Here is a 10615-nt window from a genome sequence, read left to right on the forward strand (position 1 = left end):
CCTAAACACTAAACCCTAAACCCTAGACCCTACACCCTAAACACTACACCCTAAACCCTAAACCCTAAACACTATACACCCTAAACCCTAAACCCTAAACCCTAGACCCTAAACCCTAAAACTAAACCCCAAACCCTAAACCCTAAACCCTAATTAACCCTAACCCTAACCCTAAAACACCCTAGCTAGATAACCCTAAACCCTAAACCCTAATTAAACCCAACATATATATAGGCCAACGACACTTCATTGCGCATCAAGCAGGCGACCAACTAATTAGCGCTGATAAATTAATTAACTTGAATTTTGACAAGTTCTCTCGAATGAAAACACATTTGATTAAGTTGCCTCATAATATATATACAATTAGTGTGCATGCGCGCATGTCATACCTTGCACATATCATTCATGCATATATTTCAATATATATCTGAACATATTCTTGGGGATATATATATACACATTTCAATCTCTCTCTCGATCTATATATCGTTGGTGGCCAAAAAACACACTTATATACGCATGCACTTTATGCGCAAAGGCGCGGGTGCCTCTAATAATGTGTGTGTGCACTTGATCGATCGTTGATCCCTAAACCTTCAACCCTAAAACCCTAATCCCTAATCCCTAATTATACCCTAAACGTACACCCTAAACACCCTAAACACTAAACCCTAAACCCTAGACCCTAAACCCTAAACAGTACACCCTAAACCCTAAACCACGTACTACACCCTAAACCCTAAACCCTAATTAAACCCTATATATAAATATAGGCCAACGACACTTCATTGCGCATCAAGCAGGCGACCAACTAATTAGCGCTGATAAATTAATTAACTTGAATTTTGACAAGTTCTCTCGAATGAAAATACATTTGATTAAGTTGCCTCATAATATATATACAATTAGTGTGCATGCGCGCATGTCATACCTTGCACATATCATTCGTGCATATATTTCAATATATATCTGAACATATTCTTGGGGATATATATATATACACATTTCAATCTCTCTCTTGATCTATATATCGTTGGTGGCCAAAAAACACACTTATATACGCATGCACTTTATGCGCAAAGGCGCGGATGCCTCTAATAATGTGTGTGTGCACTCGATCGATGATCCCTAAACCTTTAAACCCTAAAACCCTAGTCCCTAATCCCTAATTATACCCTAAACGTACACCCGAAACACCCTAAACACTAAACCCTAAACCCTAGACCCTACACCCTAAACACTACGTACACCCTAAACCCTAAATCCTAAACACTATACACCCTAAACCCTAAACCCTAAACCCTAGACCCTAAACCCTAAAACTAAACCCCAAACCCTAAACCCTAAACCCTAATTAACCCTAACCCTTACCCTAAAACACCCTAGCTAGATAACCCTAAACCCTAAACCCTAATTAAACCCAACATATATATAGGCCAACGACACTTCATTGCGCATCAAGCAGGCGACCAACTAATTAGTGCTGATAAATTAATTAACTTGAATTTTGACAAGTTCTCTCGAATGAAAACACATTTGATTAAGTTGCCTCATAATATATATACAATTAGTGTGCATGCGCGCATGTCATACCTTGCACATATCATTCGTGCATATATTTCAATATATATTTGAACATATTCTTGGGGATATATATATATACACATTTCAATCTCTCTCTCGATCTATATATCGTTGGTGGCCAAAAAACACACTTATATACGCATGCACTTTATGCGCAAAGGCGCGGGTGCCTCTAATAATGTGTGTGTGCACTTGATCGATCGTTGATCCCTAAACCTTCAACCCTTAAACCCTAATCCCTAATCCCAAATTATACCCTAAACGTACACCCTAAACACCCTAAACACTAAACCCTAAACCCTAGACCCTAAACCCTAAACAGTACACCCTAAACCCTAAACCACGTACTACACCCTAAACACTAAACCCTAATTAAACCCTACATATTAATATAGGCCAATGACACTTCATTGCGCATCAAGCAGGCGACCAACTAATTAGCGCTGATAAATTAATTAACTTGAATTTTGACAAGTTCTCTCGAATGAAAATACATTTGATTAAGTTGCCTCATAATATATATACAATTAGTGTGCATGCGCGCATGTCATACCTTGCATATATCATTCGTGCATATATTTCAATATATATCTGAACATATTCTTGGGGATATATATATATACACATTTCAATCTCTCTCTCGATCTATATATCGTTGGTGGCCAAAAAACACACTTATATACGCATGCACTTTATGCGCAAAGGCGCGGGTGCCTCTAATAATGTGTGTGTGCACTCGATCGATGATCCCTAAACCTTTAAACCCTAAAACCCTAGTCCCTAATCCCTAATTATACCCTAAACGTACACCCGAAACACCCTAAACACTAAACCCTAAACCCTAGACCCTACACCCTAAACACTACACCCTAAACCCTAAACCCTAAACCCTAAACACTATACACCCTAAACCCTAAACCCTAAACCCTAGACCCTAAACCCTAAAACTAAACCCCAAACCCTAAACCCTAAACCCTAATTAACCCTAACCCTAACCCTAAAACACCCTAGCTAGATAACCCTAAACCCTAAACCCTAATTAAACCCAACATATATATAGGCCAACGACACTTCATTGCGCATCAAGCAGGCGACCAACTAATTAGCGCTGATAAATTAATTAACTTGAATTTTGACAAGTTCTCTCGAATGAAAACACATTTGATTAAGTTGCCTCATAATATATATACAATTAGTGTGCATGCGCGCATGTCATACCTTGCACATATCATTCGTGCATATATTTCAATATATATCTGAACATATTCTTGGGGATATATATATATACACATTTCAATCTCCCTCTCGATCTATATATCGTTGGTGGCCAAAAAACACAATTATATACGCATGCACTTTATGGGCAAAGGCGCGGGTGCCTCTAATAATGTGTGTGTGCACTCGATCGATGATCCCTAAACCTTTAAACCCTAAAACCCTAGTCCCTAATCCCTAATTATACCCTAAACGTACACCCGAAACACCCTAAACACTAAACCCTAAACCCTAGACCCTACACCCTAAACACTACACCCTAAACCCTAAACCCTAAACAATATACACCCTAAACCCTAAACCCTAGACCCTAAACCCTAAAACTAAACCCCAAACCCTAAACCCTAAACCCTAATTAACCCTAACCCTAACCCTAAAACACCCGAGCTAGATAACCCTAAACCCTAAACCCTAATTAAACCCAACATATATATAGGCCAACGACACTTCATTGCGCATCAAGCAGGCGACCAACTAATTAGCGCTGATAAATTAATTAACTTGAATTTTGACAAGTTCTCTCGAATGAAAACACATTTGATTAAGTTGCCTCATAATATATATACAATTAGTGTGCATGCACGCATGTCATACCTTGCACATATCATTCGTGCATATATTTCAATATATATCTGAACATATTCTTGGGGATATATATACATTTCAATCTCTCTCTCGATCTATATATCGTTGGTGGCCAAAAAACACACTTATATATATACGCATGCACTTTATGCGCAAAGGCGCGGGTGCCTCTAATAATGTGTGTGTGCACTCGATCGATCGTTGATCCCTAAACCTTCAACCCTAAAACCCTAATCCCTAATCCCTAATTAGACCCTAAACGTACACCCTAAACTCTAAACCCTAAACCCTAAACCCTAAACACTACACCCTAAACCCTAAACCACTACACCCTAAACCCTAAACCCTAATTAAACCCTACATATAAATATAGGCCAACGACACTTCATTGCGCATCAAGCAGGCAACCAACTAATTAGCGCTGATAAATTAATTAACTTGAATTTTGACCAGTTCTCTCGAATGAAAACACATTTGATTAAGTTGCCTCATAATATATATACAATTAGTGTGCATGCGCGCATGTCATACCTTGCACATATCATTCGTGCATATATTTCAATATATATCTGAACATATTCTTGGGGATATATATACACATTTCAATCTCTCTCTCGATCTATATATCGTTGGTGGCCAAAAAACACACTTATATACGCATGCACTTTATGCACAAAGGCGCGGGTGCCTCTAATAATGTGTGTGTGCACTCGGTCGATCGTTGATCCCTAAACCTTCAACCCTAAAACCCTAATCCCTAAGCCCTAATTATACCCTAAACGTACACCATAAACACCCTAAACACTAAACCCTAGACCCTACACCCTAAACACTACACCCTAAACCCTAAACCCTAAACACTATACACCCTAAACCCTAAACCCTAGACCCTAAACCCAAAACTAAACCCTAAACCCTAAACCCTAAACCCTAAACCCTAAACCCTAATTAACCCTAGCCCTAACCCAAAAACCCTAGCTAGAGATAACCCTAAACCCTAAACCCTAATTATACCCTACATATATATAGGCCAACGACACTTCATTGCGCATCAAGTAGGCGACCAACTAATTAGCGCTGATAAATTAATTAACTTGAATTTTGACAAGTTCTCTTGAATGAAAACACATTTGATTAATTAGTTGCCTCATAATATATATATATATACAATTAGTGTGCATGCGCGCATGTCATACCTTGCACATATCATTCGTGCATATATTTCAATATATATCTAAACATATTCTTGGGGATATATATACATTTCAATCTCTCTCGATCTATATATCGTTGGTGGCCAAAAAACACACTTATATACGCGTGCACTAATTTATGCGCGAAGGCGCGGGTGCCTCTAATAATGTGTGTGTGCACTCGATCGATGATCCCTAAACATTAAACCCTAAAACCCTAATCCTTAAGCCCTAATTATACCCTAAACACCCTAAACACACTAAACCCTAAACCCTAGACCCTAAACCCTAAACAGTACACCCTAAACCTTAAACCCTAAACACTAAACACGAAACCCAAAACCCTAACCCTAGACCCTAAACTCTAAACCCTAAACCCCAAACCCTAAACCCTAAACCCTAGACCCTAAACCCTAATTAACCCTAACCCTAACGTACACCCTAAAACCCTAGCTAGATAACCGTAAACCCTAAACCCTAATTAAACCCTATATATATATAGGCCAACGACACTTCATTGCGCATCAAGCAGGCGACCAACTAATTAATTAGCACTGATAAATTAATTAACTTGAATTTTGACAAGTTCTCTCGAATGAAAACACATTTGATTAATTAGTTGCCTCATAATATATATATACAATTAGTGTGCATGCATGCGCGCATGTCATACCTTGCACATATCATTCGTGCATATATTTCAATATATATCTGAACATATTCTTGGGGATATATATACATTTCAATCTCTCTCTCGATCTATATATCGTTGGTGGCCAAAATTAAACACACACTTATATACACATGCTCTTTATGCGTAAAGGCGCGGGTGCCTCTAATAATGTGTGTGTGCACTCGATCGATGATCCCTAAACCTTAAACCCTAACACCCTAATCCCTAATCCCTAATTATACCCTAAACGTACACCCTAAACACCCTAAACACTAAACCCTAAACCCTAGACCCTAAACCCTAAACACTACACCCTAAACCCTAAACACTAAACACTAAACCCTAAACCCTAAACCCTAACCCTAGACCCTAAACCCTAAACCCTAAACCCCAAACCCTAAACCCTAGACCCTAAACCCTAATTAACCCTAACCCTAACCCTAAAACCCTAGCTAGATAACCCTAAACCCTAAACCCTAATTAAACCCTACATATATATAGGCCAACCGACACTTCATTGCGCATCAAGCAGGCGACCAACTAATTATCGCTGATAAATTAATTTTGATTTTTGACAAGTTCTCTCGAATGAAAACACATTTGATTAAGTTGCCTCATAATATATATACAATTAGTGTGCATGCGCGCATGTCATACCTTGCACATATCATTCGTGCATATATTTCAATATATATCTGAACATATTCTTGGGGATATATATATATTTCAATCTCTCTCTCGATCTATATATCGTTGGTGGCCAAAAAACACACTTATATACGCATGCACTTAATTTATGCGCAAAGGCGCGGGTGCCTCTAATAATGTGTGTGTGCACTCGATCGATGATCCCTAAACCTTAAACCCTAAAACCCTAATCCCCAATCCCTAATTATACCCTAAACGTACACCCTAAACACTAAACCCTAGACCTAAACCCTAAACACTACACCCTAAACCCTAAACCCTAAACCCTAAAACTAAACCCCAAACCCTCAACTCTAAACCCTAAACCCTAATTAACTCTAACCCTAACCCTAACCCTAAAACCCTAGCTAGATAACCCTAAACCCTAAACCCTAATAAACCCTACATATATATATAGGCCAACGACACTTCATTGCGCATCAAGCAGGCAACCAACTAATTAGTGCTGATAAATTAATTAACTTGAATTTTGACAAGTTCTCTCGAATATATGAAAACACATTTGATTAAGTTGCCTCATAATATATATATATATATACAATTAGTGTGTGCATGCGCGCATGTCATACCTTGCACATATCATTCGTGCATATATTTCAATATATATCTGAACATATTCTTGGGGATATATATTTTTTTAATCTCTCTCTCGATCTATATATCGTTGGTGGCCAAAACACACACCTTTATATACGCATGCACTTTATGCGCAAAGGCGCGGGTGCGTCTAATAATGTGTGTGTGCACTCGATCGATGATCCCTAAACCTTAAACCCTAAAACCCTAATATCCCTAATCCCGAATTATACCCTAAACGTACACCCTAAACACCCTAAACACTAAACCCTAAACCCTAGACCCTAAACCCTAAACACTACACCCTAAACCCTAAACACTAAACCCTAAACCCTAACCTGCACTTTGTGCGCGCAAAGGCATGTGCCTCTAATAATGTGTGCGAATTCGATCGATCTAGTTTTGATTAATCATAGCACACAAATAAAGAAGTTGTATTTGAATCCACACAACCCTAATCTAAAACACATAGCCCCTAACATGCATGGCCTAATTAATTGACCCCTTCTCTCTAGCTAATTAGTGGAAATTGCACAAAATCAAAAGGGGTCCCTCACTAATTATACATATATATCTAGATTGTGATAAACTTTTGCCCCATATTTGGTGGATGGGTGCATCTTGGCATGTAAAACAATTAATGTTTGCAAATGGCGTTGTCAAAATTTATGTACAAATGATTTCTTTCCATCCAAAGTGCATAAAATGGGAGTTTCAATGAAGAAAGTACAAATAAAACAGCTCAACATGCCTCCACACCCCAATTTTCACACGAAGTAGAGCATATTTAAAGGACAATTCCAGAGTTTTACTATTTTTCAAGCAACTTTGCTAATTTCCACCCACTCACATGACTTTATGTCGATTTAACGAAAATAGGGCGAATTTAAACTACATGGGCGGGATAGTTTGAATTGTGCGCGCGGCAAAGGGAACCGCCTATTCCTCAACCTTGTGCACGGAAAATTACACACGCAACTCCATTAAACACCACCTACCGGGCGGCCCGGCCGCATGACCCCCCACCCACCCCTACACAACTTATCCCCATCCGTGCGAAGAGCTTCCCCTCCCCGTCCCGTCCGTGCGAAGAAGAAGCTTCCCCTCCCCGTCGTTCTTCTCGAGATGCACCGGCGGTCAAGTTGATCCACGGTAGGGCTGCTATCTCTAGCTCAATCATGCATCGGGCAAGACGGCCTAACGATTTATATTTTCTTGATGCTGCTAAAAAAAATCGTCAGTATGCTCGAACTAATTGGCACTTTATAGTTTTCCGCTCGATTTGTCCTCGATCAATTTGTTCATTTGCGTGGGCATATAGAGTCAGTTCTGCACTCGATCCGTTAATTTGCTGAAATGCCATGGCATAGTTTTGTACACGATCTGTTTGCTAAAATGTCGATGGGCATTTTTTGTTTTGTACTCGACATGATTGCTGAAATGCATAATCATGTAGTATAGTTTTGTACTCGATGGATATACATTTCCTACTTCGCCTTAAAAATTAATGACCAACCATTGTATCTCATAATTAAACAGATGGACAGAACTTGGATACTGCATGGACACTTATGTTCCCCTTCATATATAAATGGTGTTCAACCCTTTATGGGGTTTATTAGAGCTCATGAAGGTCACAACCTGGACGTGTATGCCCGCGCTGCACATGTATGAATGGTGAGAAGAGGCCTCACCATGTAGTGGAAGATCATTTACACATTTTTGGGATGGACCGCACATATGTTAGGTGGGTTTATCATGGTGAACCATATAATGATCCTTCAGCAGGAGAAGCAGATCTTGCTCACACTGTACGTGTGCTGGCATATGTAGTTAATTATTTATATTGATGCTGCCGCTGTTTCGATCAATAGTTTGCATTGCTGTGCAAGGTTCTGTACTCAAATTTAACTTGTTGCAGATGGATGGACGGGAAGGAGAGAAAAAGCGCTTGCTTCAGGAAATGGGTTTCAGCTCTGGGACATGTGCTGTGCCAGATGAGAAGGTAAATATGTAAAACGACATTTGTTCAGGTTGCATCCCTTAGATGGTTGTCTAATCTGTTGATGTACTAATTGCAGAAGCATAGAGTTGAAGAGGTCTCTCAGTTTGATGGGAGATTTGAAGATGAATCTCAGTTTGATGCACCTGTGGATGGTACTGATGACGAGCCTTTCATAGACGAAGGTCCTGCACCTGAGATTATCCAGCCTACAGAAGGAGGCCATGGACCGAGTACACAGCTTTGCGTTGAAGTGGATGCACGCCCAGAGATCATCAGGGGCGTCCGGGTAGTCTCAAGACCACCCAGCCCTGATGCACCTGTGGATGGTACTGATGACGAGCCTTTCATAGACGAAGGTCCTGCACCTGAGATTATCCAGCCTACAGAAGGAGGCCGTGGACCGAGTACACAGTTTTGCGTTGAAGTGGATGCACGCCCGGAGATCATCAGGGGCGTCCCGGTAGTCTCAAGACCACCAGCCCTGATGCAAAATGTTGAGCTACTTTATGATTCGTACTCTTATGTTCTGGTGCTGTAGTATGGACTATCTTTGTTATGATTTGTACGCCTTTGGCGCTAGAACTATAATTAAGCATTCAGTGGATGATCGCGTTGCAAAATTTGACACCCACACAATCAGTTCATCGTATGAGTAGTAGCACAATTACTTCTACAGCCAGTCCTGCCAGCGCATTAATTGGTAACATGAAACACTTTCAGGCACTCCCCTCTGATTCATATTAATTGACTCAATTTTGTCTAGATATGGATGTATCTAAATGCATTTGTTAACTAGACTAACAAACTTGAGTCAGTTAATATGAATCGGTGTAAACCGCCCAAGTCCTCGAGCAGCTAGTTTATTGACTCTGGACTCCAAGCCTCTCGCGGCAAGCCATCGACGAAGCTTTGACCAGATCTTGGCCCGTTTCTTTTTTTGTTTTTTTTTGCGAATAGCAAAGCTTTGACCAGTTCCTCTCGGGATACGGCACGCCGGTGAGCTTGCACGGTTGCCATGAGCACTTTCCGGCGGAACTTCCTCTGTAGCGCCCTCAAGCCGCCGCTGCGAGACAGCACGCAGTGCCTCGAGGTGGTCGGAACGGACGAACTCGGGATCTCAGGGCGGGGGGTCCGCCTCGTCCCGGAACGATCTCCAGCGGGTTAACGAGGACATGCATGGCGGCCAGGGGATTTGGTTTTTTTTGTTGTTGTTTGAGCTTGGGATTTGGGGTTTTTTGGATAGGGGAGGAGGAACCGAGGAAGAGGAAGGAACAGCCCACGTGCTTGGCGCGTGGCAGTGTGCTTGAATTTCGAATTTTCGTGAAATGTTTCATTTCCCCGCTACAATTCGGGGGGTTTGTTGACGCGCCAATGTGTCCCGCCGGGGAGGTTCAAGTGAATTTGGGGTGCCACACTATGGGCCCCAGTTTCAGTGAGACATGTAATGAGTAGTCACATCAGTAAGTTCACTATGTAATAAAATATGTTACCCCTCCCCTTTATGTAGCCCCCCTTGTCTCTCCCGATCGAGTGCCAACAGCCGACGGATGCAAGCCGCTAGCTCGATCCCCTCCTTTCGCCTCCACCGTCCAGGCATCCAGCTTGGAGGGGCAAGCTGCATCTAGTCCAAGCGGATTAGGTAGTACTCTACTAGTAATGTTCTATCCTTTCTCGATATCGGTTCCTTTTTCCTCACCTCGATATCTTGCGCATCTATTTCCTATTCTGGGCGAAGGGGTGTCTTTCTGGTCACCCTCGCGCTGGGAGTGATTGATGGGGATGGGGGTGGGGGCGAGGGCTACCTTTGCTTGGATTGGGGTGTTCTTCCTTTATTTGTCGACATTTGCAACCCTTGTAGTCTCTGCTGATCCTCAATGTATCTTTTGTCAGCTTGTACAGGAAAGGGAAGACCTCGATCGGTGGTGGTTTTGGTGGGGGGGGGGGCAATGGAGCGTAAGGCCACCACGCATGTGGGCAGTTGGCTGAGCCTGAGCTGCGTCCCCAGCCCCGCAA

Source organism: Lolium perenne, chromosome 1 (genome assembly GCF_019359855.2).
Source record: "Lolium perenne isolate Kyuss_39 chromosome 1, Kyuss_2.0, whole genome shotgun sequence".
Lineage (NCBI taxonomy): Eukaryota > Viridiplantae > Streptophyta > Magnoliopsida > Poales > Poaceae > Lolium > Lolium perenne.